The sequence below is a fragment of the Protopterus annectens genome, chromosome 16.part0 (assembly GCF_019279795.1).
Source record: "Protopterus annectens isolate FY-2018-M chromosome 16.part0, PAN1.0, whole genome shotgun sequence".
In the NCBI taxonomy this organism is placed as follows: domain Eukaryota; kingdom Metazoa; phylum Chordata; order Ceratodontiformes; family Protopteridae; genus Protopterus; species Protopterus annectens.
The window spans coordinates 821768843-821787418 of NC_056750.1; positions in this window are offsets into that span (position 1 = coordinate 821768843).

Below are 18576 nucleotides of genomic sequence, written 5' to 3' on the forward strand. Positions count from 1 at the left end.
GAACCCACCGACACTCACTAACCTTGTTACCCCCTATGTAAACCTCAACTCCTTACGCTCCTCCACAACATTCTGATACTCTCCTAACTTATCATTATTCATAGGGTATTGTACCAGCCCAAGAACCCACCAATACTCACTAACCTTGTTACCCCCTATGTAAACCTCAACTCCTTATGCTCCTCCACAACATTCTGATACTCTCCTAACTTATCATTATTCATAGGGTATTGTACCAGCCCAAGAACCCACCGATACTCACTAACCTTGTTACCCCCTATGTAAACCTCAACTCCTTACGCTCCTCCACAACATTCTGATACTCTCCCAACTTACCGTTATTCATAGGGTATTGTACCAGCCCAAGAACCCACCGATACTCACTAACCTTGTTACCCCCCATGGAAACCTCAACTCCTTACGCTCCTCCACAACATTCTGATACTCTCCCAACTTACCGTTATTCATAGGGTATTGTACCAGCCCAAGAACCCACCGATACTCACTAACCTTGTTACCCCCTATGTAAACCTCAACTCCTTACGCTCCTCCACAACATTCTGATACTCTCCCAACTTACCGTTATTCATAGGGTATTGTACCAGCCCAAGAACCCACCGATACTCACTAACCTTGTTACCCCCTATGTAAACCTCAACTCCTTACGCTCCTCCACAACATTCTGATACTCTCCCTACTTACCATTATTCATAGGGTATTGTACCAGCCCAAGAACCCACTGATATTCACTAACCTTGTTACCCCCTATGTAAACCTCAACTCCTTACGCTCCTCCACAACATTCTGATACTCTCCCTACTTACCATTATTCAAAGGGTATTGTACCAGCCCAAGAACCCACCGATACTCACTAACCTTGTTACCCCCTATGTAAACCTCAACTCCTTACACTCCTCCACAACATTCTAATACTCTCCTAACTTACCATTATTCATGGGGTATTGTACCAGCCCAAGAACCCACCGACACTCACTAACCTTATTACCCCCTGTGTAAACCTCAACTCCTTATGCTCCTCCACAACATTCTGATACTCCCCAACTTACCATTATTCATAGGGTATTGTACCAGCCCAAGAACCCACCGACACTCACTAACCTTATTACCCCCTATGTAAATCTCGACTCACTAACCTTGTTACCCCCTATGTAAACTTCAACTCACTAACCTTGTTACCCCCTATGTAAACCTCAGCTCCTTATGCTCCTCCACTAAACTACTGGCTAGCAATACCAAATCTAATAACATGGCAGGTGACTCCTTGTTTTCAAATACCACTGGAACATTCTGGAACATGTTGCCATCAGATCTTACTGCACTTCCCTCCTTCCCACTCTTTAAACAAAGGCTGAAGCAACATCTTATAACTAACTGGTTATGCCCTTGTTGTTACCCGGACTAATCGTCTGCATTCTTTTTTGCCATGTTTCTATATCCTCCCTCCCCTTTACTTTTTCAAACACTATTTACCCCTTAGTAGCGTAAACTACTTTAAACCATTTCCTAAAAATAGGAGATGAACTAACTGTGAACATATTTGTTAACAACCTCACATACATTACTGCAGGAGTATCTTATTCCTTTCAAAGTTCCTGTATTTCTTAATTAGCTTATTTTACTGTAGCTAAGGCTCTCTTCTGATTTCTAACGATTGTATTATTTTTATATTGGTGTAAGTATTTCTCTTTGTATAGGGTATTGTTTCTTAGATAGTATTGACTTTCGGAACTACTGTTCTCTCATGTACTGTTTGTCTTACACTTTCATGTTTCCTTTTTCTCACAAAATTGTACATTATAAACATTTAAATGTTACTGTGGAGCTTTTTGCCCCGGGCCTCTGCTGAAAATGGAAATATATCCAGTTGGACTAGCCCGGTTAACAAATGTAAAATAAATAAAATAAGAATAAATAAAAAAAAGTTTCCACATCATCTGTGCCCTAATCAAGAAACTAAAACCTACCACCCTTTCAGCGGATCTCCTCCCAGCTGAGTATCTACAAAAAGCTGCAGATGCCATAGCATACCCGATCTCTATCCTGATCAATAGAACTATATCAGAAGCCACTATCCTCTCCATCTGGAAGACATCCCATGTTATTTCACTCCACAAAGGGGGAAGTTCCACTGAACTGTCAAATTACAGACCTATAGCTATTTTGTCACCCCTGGCTAAAATTATGGAGCATCCATAATACAAAATTAAAATTATTATTAAAATATTATTACTAAAATTATGGAGCATCCATATACAACTCCTGCACTATCTCATTCAGCACAGTCTCATGACTAGCTCACAGCATGGTTTCAGACCATTCCACAGTACAACCATGGCCCTCCTCTTCTTCAGCACAGTCTCCTGACTAGCTCACAGCATGGTTTCAGACCATTCCACAGTACAACCATGGCCCTCCTCTTCTTCAGCACAGTCTCCTGACTAGCTCACAGCATGGTTTCAGACCACTCCACAGTACAACCATGGCCCTCCTCTTCTTCAGCACAGTCTCCTGACTAGCTCACAGCATGGTTTCAGACCATTCCACAGTACAACCATGGCCCTCCTCTTCTTCAGCACAGTCTCCTGACTAGCTCACAGCATGGTTTCAGAAAATTCCACAGTACAACCATGGCCCTCCTCTTCTTCAACACAGTCTCCTGACTAGTTCACAGCATGGTTTCAGACCATTCCACAGTACAACCATGGCCCTCCTCTTCTTCAGCACAGTCTCCTGACTAGCTCACAGCATGGTTTCAGACCATTCCACAGTACAACCATGGCCCTCCTCTTCTTCAGCACAGTCTCCTGACTAGCTCTCAGCATGGTTTCAGACCATTCCACAGTACAACCATGGCCCTCCTCTTCTTCAGCACAGTCTCCTGATTAGTTCACAGCATGGTTTCAGACCATTCCACAGTACAACCATGGCCCTCCTCTTCTTCAGCACAGTCTCCTGACTAGCTCACGGCATGGTTTCATACCATTCCACAGTACAACCATGGCCCTCCTCTTCTTCAGCACAGTCTCTTGACTAGCTCACAGCATGGTTTCAGACCATTCCACAGTACAACCATGGCCCTCCTCTTCTTCAGCACAGTCTCCTGACTAGCTCACAGCATGGTTTCAGACCATTCCACAGTACAACCATGGCCCTCCTCTTCTTCAGCACAGTCTCCTGACTAGCTCACAGCATGGTTTCAGACCATTCCACAGTACAACCATGGCCCTCCTCTTCTTCAGCACAGTCTCCTGACTAGCTCACAGCATGGTTTCAGACCATTCCACAGTACAACCATGGCCCTCCTCTTCTTCAGCACAGTCTCCTGACTAGCTCACAGCATGGTTTCAGACCATTCCACAGTACAACCATGGCCCTCCTCTTCTTCAGCACAGTCTCCTGACTAGCTCACAGCATGGTTTCAGACCATTCCACAGTACAACCATGGCCCTCCTCTTCTTCAGCACAGTCTCCTGACTAGCTCACAGCATGGTTTCAGACCATTCCACAGTACAACCATGGCCCTCCTCTTCTTCAGCACAGTCTCCTGACTAGCTCACAGCATGGTTTCAGACCATTCCACAGTACAACCATGGCCCTCCTCTTCTTCAGCACAGTCTCCTGACTAGCTCACAGCATGGTTTCAGACCATTCCACAGTACAACCATGGCCCTCCTCTTCTTCAGCACAGTCTCCTGACTAGCTCACAGCATGGTTTCAGACCATTCCACAGTACAACCATGGCCCTCCTCTTCTTCAGCACAGTCTCCTGACTAGCTCACAGCATGGTTTCAGACCATTCCACAGTACAACCATGGCCCTCCTCTTCTTCAGCACAGTCTCCTGACTAGCTCACAGCATGGTTTCAGACCATTCCACAGTACAACCATGGCCCTCCTCTTCTTCAGCACAGTCTCCTGACTAGCTCACAGCATGGTTTCAGACCATTCCACAGTACAACCATGGCCCTCCTCTTCTTCAGCACAGTCTCCTGACTAGCTCACAGCATGGTTTCAGACCATTCCACAGTACAACCATGGCCCTCCTCTTCTTCAGCACAGTCTCCTGACTAGCTCACAGCATGGTTTCAGACCATTCCACAGTACAACCATGGCCCTCCTCTTCTTCAGCACAGTCTCCTGACTAGCTCACAGCATGGTTTCAGACCATTCCACAGTACAACCATGGCCCTCCTCTTCTTCAGCACAGTCTCCTGACTAGCTCACAGCATGGTTTCAGACCATTCCACAGTACAACCATGGCCCTCCTCTTCTTCAGCACAGTCTCCTGACTAGCTCACAGCATGGTTTCAGACCATTCCACAGTACAACCATGGCCCTCCTCTTCTTCAGCACAGTCTCCTGACTAGCTCACAGCATGGTTTCAGACCATTCCACAGTACAACCATGGCCCTCCTCTTCTTCAGCACAGTCTCCTGACTAGCTCACAGCATGGTTTCAGACCATTCCACAGTACAACCATGGCCCTCCTCTTCTTCAGCACAGTCTCCTGACTAGCTCACAGCATGGTTTCAGACCATTCCACAGTACAACCATGGCCCTCCTCTTCTTCAGCACAGTCTCCTGACTAGCTCACAGCATGGTTTCAGACCATTCCACAGTACAACCATGGCCCTCCTCTTCTTCAGCACAGTCTCCTGACTAGCTCACAGCATGGTTTCAGACCATTCCACAGTACAACCATGGCCCTCCTCTTCTTCAGCACAGTCTCCTGACTAGCTCACAGCATGGTTTCAGACCATTCCACAGTACAACCATGGCCCTCCTCTTCTTCAGCACAGTCTCCTGACTAGCTCACAGCATGGTTTCAGACCATTCCACAGTACAACCATGGCCCTCCTCTTCTTCAGCACAGTCTCCTGACTAGCTCACAGCATGGTTTCAGACCATTCCACAGTACAACCATGGCCCTCCTCTTCTTCAGCACAGTCTCCTGACTAGCTCACAGCATGGTTTCAGACCATTCCACAGTACAACCATGGCCCTCCTCTTCTTCAGCACAGTCTCCTGACTAGCTCACAGCATGGTTTCAGACCATTCCACAGTACAACCATGGCCCTCCTCTTCTTCAGCACAGTCTCCTGACTAGCTCACAGCATGGTTTCAGACCATTCCACAGTACAACCATGGCCCTCCTCTTCTTCAGCACAGTCTCCTGACTAGCTCACAGCATGGTTTCAGACCATTCCACAGTACAACCATGGCCCTCCTCTTCTTCAGCACAGTCTCCTGACTAGCTCACAGCATGGTTTCAGACCATTCCACAGTACAACCATGGCCCTCCTCTTCTTCAGCACAGTCTCCTGACTAGCTCACAGCATGGTTTCAGACCATTCCACAGTACAACCATGGCCCTCCTCTTCTTCAGCACAGTCTCCTGACTAGCTCACAGCATGGTTTCAGACCATTCCACAGTACAACCATGGCCCTCCTCTTCTTCAGCACAGTCTCCTGACTAGCTCACAGCATGGTTTCAGACCATTCCACAGTACAACCATGGCCCCCCTCTTCTTCAGCACAGTCTCCTGACTAGCTCACAGCACGGTTTCAGACCATTCCACAGTACAACCATGGCCACCTCCTCTTCTTCAGCACAGTCTCCTGACTAGCTCACAGCATGGTTTCAGACCATTCCACAGTACAACCATGGCCCTCCTCTTCTTCAGCACAGTCTCCTGACTAGCTCACAGCATGGTTTCAGACCATTCCACAGTACAACCATGGCCCTCCTCTTCTTCAGCACAGTCTCCTGACTAGCTCACAGCATGGTTTCAGACCATTCCACAGTACAACCATGGCCCTCCTCTTCTTCAGCACAGTCTCCTGACTAGCTCACAGCATGGTTTCAGACCATTCCACAGTACAACCATGGCCCTCCTCTTCTTCAGCACAGTCTCCTGACTAGCTCACAGCATGGTTTCAGACCATTCCACAGTACAACCATGGCCCTCCTCTTCTTCAGCACAGTCTCCTGACTAGCTCACAGCATGGTTTCAGACCATTCCACAGTACAACCATGGCCCTCCTCTTCTTCAGCACAGTCTCCTGACTAGCTCACAGCATGGTTTCAGACCATTCCACAGTACAACCATGGCCCTCCTCTTCTTCAGCACAGTCTCCTGACTAGCTCACAGCATGGTTTCAGACCATTCCACAGTACAACCATGGCCCTCCTCTTCTTCAGCACAGTCTCCTGACTAGCTCACAGCATGGTTTCAGACCATTCCACAGTACAACCATGGCCCTCCTCTTCTTCAGCACAGTCTCCTGACTAGCTCACAGCATGGTTTCAGACCATTCCACAGTACAACCATGGCCCTCCTCTTCTTCAGCACAGTCTCCTGACTAGCTCACAGCATGGTTTCAGACCATTCCACAGTACAACCATGGCCCTCCTCTTCTTCAGCACAGTCTCCTGACTAGCTCACAGCATGGTTTCAGACCATTCCACAGTACAACCATGGCCCTCCTCTTCTTCAGCACAGTCTCCTGACTAGCTCACAGCATGGTTTCAGACCATTCCACAGTACAACCATGGCCCTCCTCTTCTTCAGCACAGTCTCCTGACTAGCTCACAGCATGGTTTCAGACCATTCCACAGTACAACCATGGCCCTCCTCTTCTTCAGCACAGTCTCCTGACTAGCTCACAGCATGGTTTCAGACCATTCCACAGTACAACCATGGCCCTCCTCTTCTTCAGCACAGTCTCCTGACTAGCTCACAGCATGGTTTCAGACCATTCCACAGTACAACCATGGCCCTCCTCTTCTTCAGCACAGTCTCCTGACTAGCTCACAGCATGGTTTCAGACCATTCCACAGTACAACCATGGCCCTCCTCTTCTTCAGCACAGTCTCCTGACTAGCTCACAGCATGGTTTCAGACCATTCCACAGTACAACCATGGCCCTCCTCTTCTTCAGCACAGTCTCCTGACTAGCTCACAGCATGGTTTCAGACCATTCCACAGTACAACCATGGCCCTCCTCTTCTTCAGCACAGTCTCCTGACTAGCTCACAGCATGGTTTCAGACCATTCCACAGTACAACCATGGCCCTCCTCTTCTTCAGCACAGTCTCCTGACTAGCTCACAGCATGGTTTCAGACCATTCCACAGTACAACCATGGCCCTCCTCTTCTTCAGCACAGTCTCCTGACTAGCTCACAGCATGGTTTCAGACCATTCCACAGTACAACCATGGCCCTCCTCTTCTTCAGCACAGTCTCCTGACTAGCTCACAGCATGGTTTCAGACCATTCCACAGTACAACCATGGCCCTCCTCTTCTTCAGCACAGTCTCCTGACTAGCTCACAGCATGGTTTCAGACCATTCCACAGTACAACCATGGCCCTCCTCTTCTTCAGCACAGTCTCCTGACTAGCTCACAGCATGGTTTCAGACCATTCCACAGTACAACCATGGCCCTCCTCTTCTTCAGCACAGTCTCTGACTAGCTCACAGCATGGTTTCAGACCATTCCACAGTACAACCATGGCCCTCCTCTTCTTCAGCACAGTCTCCTGACTAGCTCACAGCATGGTTTCAGACCATTCCACAGTACAACCATGGCCCTCCTCTTCTTCAGCACAGTCTCCTGACTAGCTCACAGCATGGTTTCAGACCATTCCACAGTACAACCATGGCCCTCCTCTTCTTCAGCACAGTCTCGTGACTAGCTCACAGCATGGTTTCAGACCATTCCACAGTACAACCATGGCCCTCCTCTTCTTCAGCACAGTCTCCTGACTAGCTCACAGCATGGTTTCAGACCATTCCACAGTACAACCATGGCCCTCCTCTTCTTCAGCACAGTCTCCTGACTAGCTCACAGCATGGTTTCAGACCATTCCACAGTACAACCATGGCCCTCCTCTTCTTCAGCACAGTCTCTAACTAGCTCACAGCATGGTTTCAGACCATTCCACAGTACAACCAAGGCCCTCCTCTTCTTCAGCACAGTCTCCTGACTAGCTCACGGCATGGTTTCTTACCATTCCACAGTACAACCATGGCCCTCCTCTTCTTCAGCACAGTCTGCTGATTAGCTCACAGCATGGTTTCAGACCATTCCACAGTACAATCATGGCCCTCCTCTTCTTCTCTAATGTTACTAATCAAAACCGAAACAATCAGCTTTCTTCTGCCCTCTTTCTTGATCTCCAAAGCCTTTGACATGGTCAACCACAAAGTACTCATACACACACTTAAAACTATTCCCCTACATGTCCAGGCTATCCAATGGTTCAGATCTTTTCCGAGTGATAGACAACAGGCTGTACTATAGTTTATTCTACCATCTTACCTTCTACCTATCACCCTTGGGATCCCTCAGGGCTCTATATTAGGACCCTTAATATTTTCTATCTTTATTAATGACCTGTACACAGTCATCCCAACAGCCACCTGCATTCAATATGCAGATGACTCCACTTCAATTTGCTCTGGCACCTCCCCTTTAAGTATGCAGACTCTATTCCAAAATGTTTTAATACTGTTGAAAATTGGTTCTGTAATTGACATCTCCTATTAAACCTTAACAAAACAAAGCTACTGCTTTTCTTCCCCACTCGTAAAGCCTCCGCTCCAACCTTTACTATAAAATCTAACAATGGCACTGTCATTGTCCCAGATCCCTGTTCCAAACTCTTAGGTGTAACAGTGGATAATAACCTCAAGTTTGATATGCATAATAATCACACTATTAAAAAAGTTAATAGAAAACTTGGCTCACTATAAAAGATCAAACCTTTCCTCACTCCACTAGCTAGGATGGTAATTGCCTGTACGCATTTACTTTCCACCCTCCTTTATGCATCCCCTCTCTTCACGAACTTGAGTAGGTCTGACCTTAATAAACTGTCTAGCTGCTTTAATCATATTGCTAGATTTGCCACTGGAGCAGCATACAGAACACACCACTGTCTGAACTTAAAGAATCTAGGGTGGCTAGAATTGCCTATCCAACTTCAGTACAATTAGCTAATAGTAGAACATAAAATTCTCTACCAACCTGAAAACACACCCATACTTACAAAAATTATCACCCTTTACAGCAACCTCAAGACACTTTGCTCATCTAACAAGTTACTAGTCCAAACCCTCAAAAGCAACAACTCATCTGGAGACTCTCTATATGCCAACTCTGTTGGCAAAATGTGGAACTCACTTCCTGCTGAGCTTACTTCAGAATCCGTTCTAACCCAATACAAAAAAAATCTAAAAGAGTACTTTAAAAGGCATTGGCTATGTCCTTGCTCTAATCCTGACTAACTCTGGAAATATAAACATGTGCTAAAGACTTCTTTTGGCCACGCCTACATTGCTTCCTAATTGTTACTCTATAACAAATCAGATTTATATATGACAGAATTAATCCCCGGGATTCATGAAGCTCGGCGCAAGGCCGGCGTAAGGGCTGCGCCGGCGGTGCAGTGAATAGCCGGCGTAGTAGCGCCATATGCATATTAATGAGAGTGCACCGCAACCACAGACACGTGCGTAGTGTATGTGAGCGAGCCCAAGTAGGATGCGTCCGGAGGCGTGGCTAAGCCGGCATGCGGTGAGCAACCTAATGTGCTGACTGCCACGGTCCGCCCATAATAGTAATGGCAGCAGCCAGGGCCCGTGCAGAATGAAACGCACGTAGAGTATGCAACATAGTACCCGTCCCAACTAAACGGAGAAGCAAATACAACCTACGAAGGCTTAAGTGTACCCGTCCAAGGAGCAAAGGATACGCATGAGACCGCGTTTGTTCCGCAATGCACCGTCAGTGGTTATACGCAGAGAAGGTGTACAGCAGCATGTCAGCGCGCCGCACCAACATAGGAGTAGCGACTAAGGTCACCACCTGTCCCACTTTGCGAGGGGCAGTCCCTCTATGGGCAGTTGTGTCCCGGAAAAAAATATTAAAAATGGCAAATGTGCTAAGATTACAATCTTAAAATGATATCCCGTATTTAATGTAATGGTAACATGAATTGGTTATTTCTGTAACTGAAATACCTAAATGACACAAGAAACAGAATAAGCAACCAAACTGCCACAACAATAAGCTTTTATTTAGGCAAACAAGTGAAGTTCTATGCTATATAGTGACCGTGTGTATGTGTCGGCCTGTAAACTCAGATGTGAGTCCCGAAATATCCCACCTTGGCAACTGGAAAAGGTGGCAACCCCAGTAGCGACATGGGCATGGTCACCAGGGTTACCAGCTGTCCCAATGTGCCGTGGACAGTCCCTCATTGGACAGGTGTGTCCCTGCAAAAATCGAAAAAATGGAAAATGACCTGAGATTCCCTGCCAAAAATATTCCAGCAATATACATGTAATAGTAGCATAAAACATATAATTTGTATATGAAACACATACATGGCATAAGAAACTGACTAAGGAACCCAAATGCTAACAGAATAAGCGTATATTATGGCAAACAAGTAAAGTCCTGTCAACTCCACGTACTGTGGGTATGTGTTGTCCTGCAAAATCCGATGTTCCCACAAAACATGTCCCACTATGGTCATTGGAAAAGGTGCCAACCATAATGGTCACAAGCAGTAGTGACAGTACATAGCCGGGTAGCTGTGTTGACATAACAACAGGAAGGAACCAAGATACCTTAAACACAGGCAAACATGTGCATAGCAGCATATCCCACACCCAGCAACGTCTCTGTCGCATACACTGGATGGCGTATGTTGAAGTGTAATATCCAGAAGCAGAACCCATGCATTCAGATGTAATACACAATAGCCTCATTGTAGCATGTAAGTCCCACCCATGTACACCTGTGCACCCAAACCTGCTAGCATCCGTGTGCAGCTATACACCTACACACAATGTGCATACCTGAAATGTGGTAAGATGTTTGTGTTAGGCAGTGCCACGCGGGCAAATACATACCCCACAAGTCACCAACCCACCTCAGGTACAGATATGGAAATGGCTGCATGTGAATGTGTCTGCAGAATGTGAACATCCCGCATGTGGTATGTACCCGTCCACACCATACAGGTTTGCAGACGACACGGTGCACATAACTGTACACATGTGGACAAGTCGGGTTGTTGAACCACCGCATCGATGATTAGCTATGCAGAGAAGTCGAACACATATAGCGGAACACGTGCCTACCAAACAGGACGTCCTAACAGGGTGCTAAAGGCAAAGAAGGGGAAGGTGGGACATCACATGTGGAGTAGCGTTGCCGGACGGCCAAATACACATGGTCAAGGTAAAGGACGGAACAACATGCATATGGCCGGATGGATGTTGTCCGACAAATATATATAGAAACACATATGAAGTGCCAGTTTAGACTCGAAATACTATATAATGCATTGAATTGTACCGTACAATATGGCAGTAGAACTGATCATGCATGTAATTGGTGAAGCTAAGCTGTAGTGTGATGGAATTCTGACCCTGGCAGTAACCAGTGCAGCAGGTGTATGTCATTCAGCATTAGTCATCTGCTCGGTTAGAGAATAATAAATGTATGTACAGGTATATCTGTCATCCTTCCACTGAGGAGGATAGGCTTGTGAGCTCTATCTAACACAGAGTACAGCTGCTCACCAGAGAGACAAAGGAACCTCGTAGGAAATGGAGTGACGACCGGATCTGAACAGTGTTGGAACCGTGACAGAGCAGAATTTACCGAAGTACATTCTAATTGACTATGTGGCTCGCAAGGCTGTGCTATCCTCATGGGAAAACATTTCATAAGCATTACCTTAGCACTGTTGTAGGAATACAATCTTGTGGACTATAGTGATGTAAATGCCCTGTGACTGACCACATCATTAATGTGTGCATAAGATGATAGTATACACAATGCTCATACAGCTGTAACATGTATAGAGTAAAACAAAAGTCTAAACTTGTACTGCATAGTTCTTTGCCTCCTGCTGCACAGTAGTAAAACGTTATTAATCCCAGCTTCCTGTGTTATTGACTGTCAGTTTGAAAAGACGAATGAGTGTTACAGTTTGATTTAAACAACGTAATTGACAGATGTGTATGTTCTAGCATGGGAATAGGTCAAGCCAACCATCACAATGTCCATGTGTACCACATACAAACAGCCAGTATCACGCAGTAGTAGTGCATGAAGGCATACACGACTGTGGGAATAGTACAGGACATATGGCACATGCCAAGTGCAGATGCATGACACAAACCCCAGGATGGGTGTCCCTGCAAAGAGGAACATGTGCCAACCACACCTCCCACAGATGTACCGGCAATAAAAACACATGGCAAACACACAGAAACACCACCGTCCAACACACGACTGCAATGCAGCCTGGTCAGACACCAACATGAAGCATGCACAAACAGGGACTTGTGTAATGTTTGCCTTAACACCCCCCCATAGGCCAAAGAAGAATAGAAAGAACATATGCATGTAATGTTGTGAAGGATGTGTGGTAGTCCTCAGTATCACAGTGTTAGGGACACAGATACACTGTCATCAACTGTGACATATGTGCACTGTACACAGCATACCCGTATGTAATACAGAGGACAATCATGTGCCACAGAAATATACACTGGATAAAGAGGATAGGGGATAGACAAGTGTAAATGTGACAAACTATGAATATAGGTTCATAGGTCCATAGGTACAGGGTAGGCCATTGTCCCAGGTTCAGCCATAACACTACACCATAGTTAGGATGGCTTTGGCAACCTTCTGTGCTTCAGATAAAATACTCATGATATTGCTGTACCTCCGTCAAGCAGTGATAATGATGTAATCCCTGGCCTATACCTGCAATTCTCCATCCAATGGACAACATACCAGCGAACAAGGCTATGAAGGATCTCTGTCTCACATGTACTGTGATGTAGATCCACAGCATTGTGAGTGTCTGGGTGATATATGTGTCACTCAAACACATCCCATTAATGACCGTGACAAGGTTCATGTCACCTGCCCTAGTGGTTCTGAGGGATGCAGATACAGTAGGTGAAGCATACACATGACATATGGGTTGACATGGCCTCGTTTGTCAGGCACAGGTCAACACTAAACAGCAGGTATGTGACTTAATGGGGCAGGGGTCCTACAAGTGGGGCAGCATTACACAAAATGATGTCATCCTGCATCTGTACGACAATTAACCTATGAGGGCTTCCCAGCTGCTGTAGGTGTATGGTCAGATACAGTCTGAATGGGGCAATGTAGTAAATCATAGGTGTAACACGTAATGGGTACAAGGAGACAATGACCTAGCCTGATGTAGATGTGAATCCCTGCACAAACAGGTGGGCAATGTAGAAGTCCCACAGAACCACGATAGCAACGTGTGTGTTGAATGAATGGTGACCGACAAACTCTGTCCCCTGATCCCTGGTAATCACCCCTGTGCTGAGTGGACAGCCACCTATATGCTGGACAGGGGTGACCTAGTACTTCTCGACAGGTATGATGTTGCATTACTTAGCATTTAGCTGTGGGCCATGTCCCTGACAGCAGATATGCATATCTGGGAGGCCCCTTCGAAGGATATCTGTGTCAGATGTCCATCACACTATGGCACCTGTTTTGCAGTCATCTACAAACAATGTTGCCCATAACACCCCTGTGTGTGCCTGTACCGTGGAAATGTAGATGTATGACAGGAGTGGACCCACGGAAGGGCCCCATGGGACACCACATGCGACAGGCAGTAGGTCTGACATGCTGCCAGCAAGTATGACCGTGTGGGTTGTGTCACATAGACAGTTTACAACACATTCTGTGATGTACGTGTTCACATCCCAGCCAATGGGTTTATCAACGATACCTGAGTGGTAATGTGGTGAAGCCTTTTGCCACGTCGCGGTAGGCTGTATGGACTGCAACACCCCATCAATGGCCTCGGTGACTGTCCCGAAAATGTCAACCATGCTTTAAAGGCATGAACCGCCCCTGAACAAGACAAACCGTGTTGGATGCAAAGTATGTATGTCCCCTATGCATTCATGTACGAGCCGCAGTATGATCCCTCCCCATGTCTTTGCAGATAGGTCTCCTCATGGTAATGGGACAGTAATAACCAGGCTCAGTGGAGGCATTGGCCCTGTGACGTGGGACTACCGTTGCCATGCGACACAACCTGGGTACCTTACCTGAGGTGAGGCTACAAAGAAATAGCTGTCCTAACTGTGGGTCTAATTCCTCAATAAGATAGTGGAGTACACAGTGGGGTCACCAGCTGGTCTCATGGATGCTATGTCCACTACCCTGGAGAGAGCATGTCCCACCTGTGTGTCACAGAACATTTGGTGACCACAAACCGCTGGTACAGACATCTCCTCATGTGTGGGGGAGGGTGTGGAGATGTCCTCACTGGACTTGTCAGCCTGTATGTTGGCAATGTGTGTATGTTGAGTAAACTGCACCTCTTTGTGAACCCAGTCAGAGCATATGTGGGAGTGACCTCCCAGGTGTTGAGCATAGCAACTGAAGGTGGTATGATTGTCAGCCAGGTCCATGTAGGTATATCTGTGGAATGTGCCCTGGACCATGGCATGACAGTGTGTAACTCTACACATATGATGACCAAGGGTGTCATACCTCACAAGGTGTCTGCTCCACCTTGTAGTAGCCACCTCCTCGTGTTGTACATCCTGTGTATGGCTGGGGTACACCACACTGGATGCTTGGCATTGGTACAATGAACCACAGTTGGGTAAGTGAATGCCTGGTTCATGCAGTCCTGTAGGTACTGGTAGATGGCAAATGTGATTGATGCAGTGGCTGCAGTACTGTCGACCACTGGCTCAGGGTCCTTAAAGGAGACCACAGTAGTGTGCAGAATTGTGTAGTCTGCCTCTGAGCAAGCAATGTGTATGGTAACTGGCAACACTCACAGCAACGGATGCCAATAGCATAAGCCAATGTCCAAATAACATAGATTAACTTCTGCATGACAATATGTCTTATCATACATGTATTGACACATGTCTGCTAATTACAATTGCAAATGGCCGGTAAGACTGGCCTAAGGTTCCCGTGATTTACACAGTCTGGAGGTGTTGTTCCGATAATAAAGTGACAATACCTCCCAATCGTGACCTCTGGGTATTAAAGTGGTTGTTAACCTGCAACATTGAATGTACACCATTGGGTTCTGGTGTCGGAAAACATGGTTCCTGTACCACTACACAGTATGGGTAGTCAAGCAGACATCCGCGATTGTTGAACACACAGCATCAGTGAAACCCACTGCTCACAAGGACACAGTCCGACAAGCTCTACACTTTACATATGCACAGTGGTGTCCATTGTAGGACCCAAAAATTGTCTAAAGACAAGAATGATGCCTTATTTCAACGCCTACGAGAACTCATTGTCGTCACAGGTACACATATGCACCGCAAGCGTGTTTAATGTTGATGATAGCTGTCCATGAAATGCAGCACAGATGCACAGAAATACCCAGGGTACCGGGTCCATAGAACTGCATCCACATCACAGTCCCACACACATGAAGGATGTGTAATGGGTACTGTCGATTGTTGCAGTCAAGGGATTCTGGGTATGTAGAATCTGGCCTCGGTGTTGTTTCGCAGGCAATCCTTTGTCCCGCCCCGTGGGAGGGATGTGTGCGTAGCACCTGCCTTACTCTCCGCTAATAATGCAAACCATCCACCGGAGAATGCTAAATGCAGGTGTGAAATGTGTACAGCCCCATACTAGTGTCCAGTAGGCAATTGTCATGGATGGACAACCGTATGGCCAGGATGGCACCCACAACTGCAAACCCGGGGAAATTACACAGCCGCGGTAAGGCATAACACAGGAAATACACATAGGGACTACAGTTGACATTCCACATACAAAGTCGGTCCGCCGTGCCAACACCGGCGTACACAGCACTCAATCTGCCAGCAACAGAATGAGGAGCACCACCATACAGCGGAACAGATGTGCGACCTGTGGAACACATACTAATGGCACACCCACAACGTCAAGTAGGATATGTAAACTATGGCATTCCCACCTATGAAGACAACATGGTTAAATGAATACATAGGTGATCAACATGTTCGGTGGTGTTATGTTGAAAATACAGTGACGGATATGTCCCATTGGGATGTCTGAGGTTTATATGAAGCATTTGCTAACCAGCATCTTTGGATGTATGACATTTGTTCACAGTACTAAATCACCTGGTTACGTAGCACCATGTAGAATGGGTAGTCAAACAGACATCCGCGATTGGGGAACATACACCAGCAGTGAAAAGCACTGGCCAGGTGGACACAGTCCGGCAACATCTAACTTGACATATGCACATTGGTGTCCATTGTAGGACCCAAAAATTCCATTCATTGAATGCCTGCTAGCTTCCTGCATTACCCACGTGAACTCATTGTCGTCACCACGTCACAGGTACACATATGCACCGCAAGCGTGTTCAATGTTGATGATAGCTGTCCATGAAATGCAGCACATATGCACAGAAATACCCAGGGTACTGGGTCCATAGAACTGCGTCCGCATCACAGTCCCGCACACATGAAGGATGTGTAATGGGTACTGTCGACTGTTGCAGTCAAGGGAGTCTGGGTATGTAGAATCTGGCCTCGGTGTTGTTTCGCAGGCACTCCTTTGTCCCGCCCCGTGGGAGGGATGTGTGCGTAGCACCTGCCTTACTCTCTGCTAATAATGCAAACCATCTACCGGAGAATGCTAAATGCAGGTGTGAAATGTGTACAGGCCTATACTAGTGTCCAGTAGGCAATTCTCATGGATGGACACGCGTACGACCAAGATGGCACCCACAACTGTAAACCCGGTGGAACTACACAGCCGCGGTAAGGCATAACACAGCAAATATACATAGGGACTACGGTTGACATTCACCATACAAAGTTGGACCGCCATGCAAACACCGGCGTACACAGCACTCAATCTGCCAGCAACACAATGGGGGAGCACTCGCTACCATACTGTGGAACAGATGGGCGACCTGTGCAACACAAAGTAATGGCACACCAACAACGTCAACTGGGATATGTAAACTATGGCGTTCCCACCTATGAAGAAAACATGCTTCAATGAAGACATAGGGGATCTACATGTTCCGGTGGTGTTATGTTGAAATTACAGTGACGGATATGTCCTATTGGGACGTCTGAGTTTTATTTGAAGCAGTTGCTAACCTGCATCTTTGGATGTGCACCATCTGTTCACAGCTGTAAATCACCTGGTTACGTAGCACCACGAAGAATGGGTAGTCAAACAGACATCCGCGATTGGGGAACATACAGCAGCAGTCAAAAGCACTGGCCAGTTGGACACAGTCCAGCAACATCCAACTTTACATATGCACATTGGTGTCCATTGAAGGACCCTAAAATACCTTTTCACATAACTCACTCCAGACGTTTACGAACAACAGACGATGCTATAGCCATGGCTACGGCACAGTTAGACATATGCACCACCAGCGTGTAAGGTTGATGACAAGTGTTCATGAAACGCAGGACATATGAACAGAAATACCCAGATCGACGTGTCCATACATTTGCGTCCACATCCCAGTCCCGCACGCATGAAGGATGTGTAATGGGTACTGTCGAGGGTTGCAGCCATGGGATCTTGGGTATGCAGAAATGGGGCTTTGTGTTGTCTGGCAGATAATCCGTTGTCCTGCCCCGTGGGAGGGATTTGTGCATAGTACCTGCCTTACTCACCACTACTAATGCAATGCATCCACCGTAGACTGCTAAATGCTGGTGTGAAATGTGTACAGCCCTATACCAGTGTCCAGTAGGCAATTCACATGGATGGACAAGCGTATGACCAAGATGGCACCCATAACTGCAAACCCGGTGGAATTACACTGCCGCAGTAAGGCATTACACAGGTAATACACATAGGGACTACACTTGACATTCCCCATACAAAAACACAGACAACCAGCTGAAGAAGTCCAAAGCAAAGACGAGGTACTGTAGACACCGTCAGCGACCACTCAGAGCCCACCAGGAATTAAATGCAGTCACCATAGTTTATTGAAGCTCTTTTCGTCTGCTTCATAAGCAGACTTATTCAGAATACATACAATGCAGTCCAACCTACTACATTTAAAACCCTTAATTGGTCATTAAATTAGATGTGCTAAGTATTAATTAAATGCCTTAAAGGCAAACAAGCAAACAAACTTTACTTGGGTTACAGATTCCACACAGTGAGTACATCAGACACTGCTTCGAAAGGTACATTCTTCATAGAAAAATAGAAATATATGTATATATATGAAAGAAGAACCAACATAATGTTTTCCAAATGATTGACTGTTTAAGCTACATATATATGTTCTACGGATTGTGCCAATATATTAAAAGAACTACAGACACCTAGTAATATAAATGAACCATAATATATAGAGATAAACCGTATGATTATGACTAATGTAAAATAGACCAACGAAATGTAAAGATTCACAATGTGGTAAAGTAAATATTCATTTAGAAGGTTAGTTAAAGAAATCAATTCAGACATCCTTGTCAAAATACTAACACAAGGCTAGC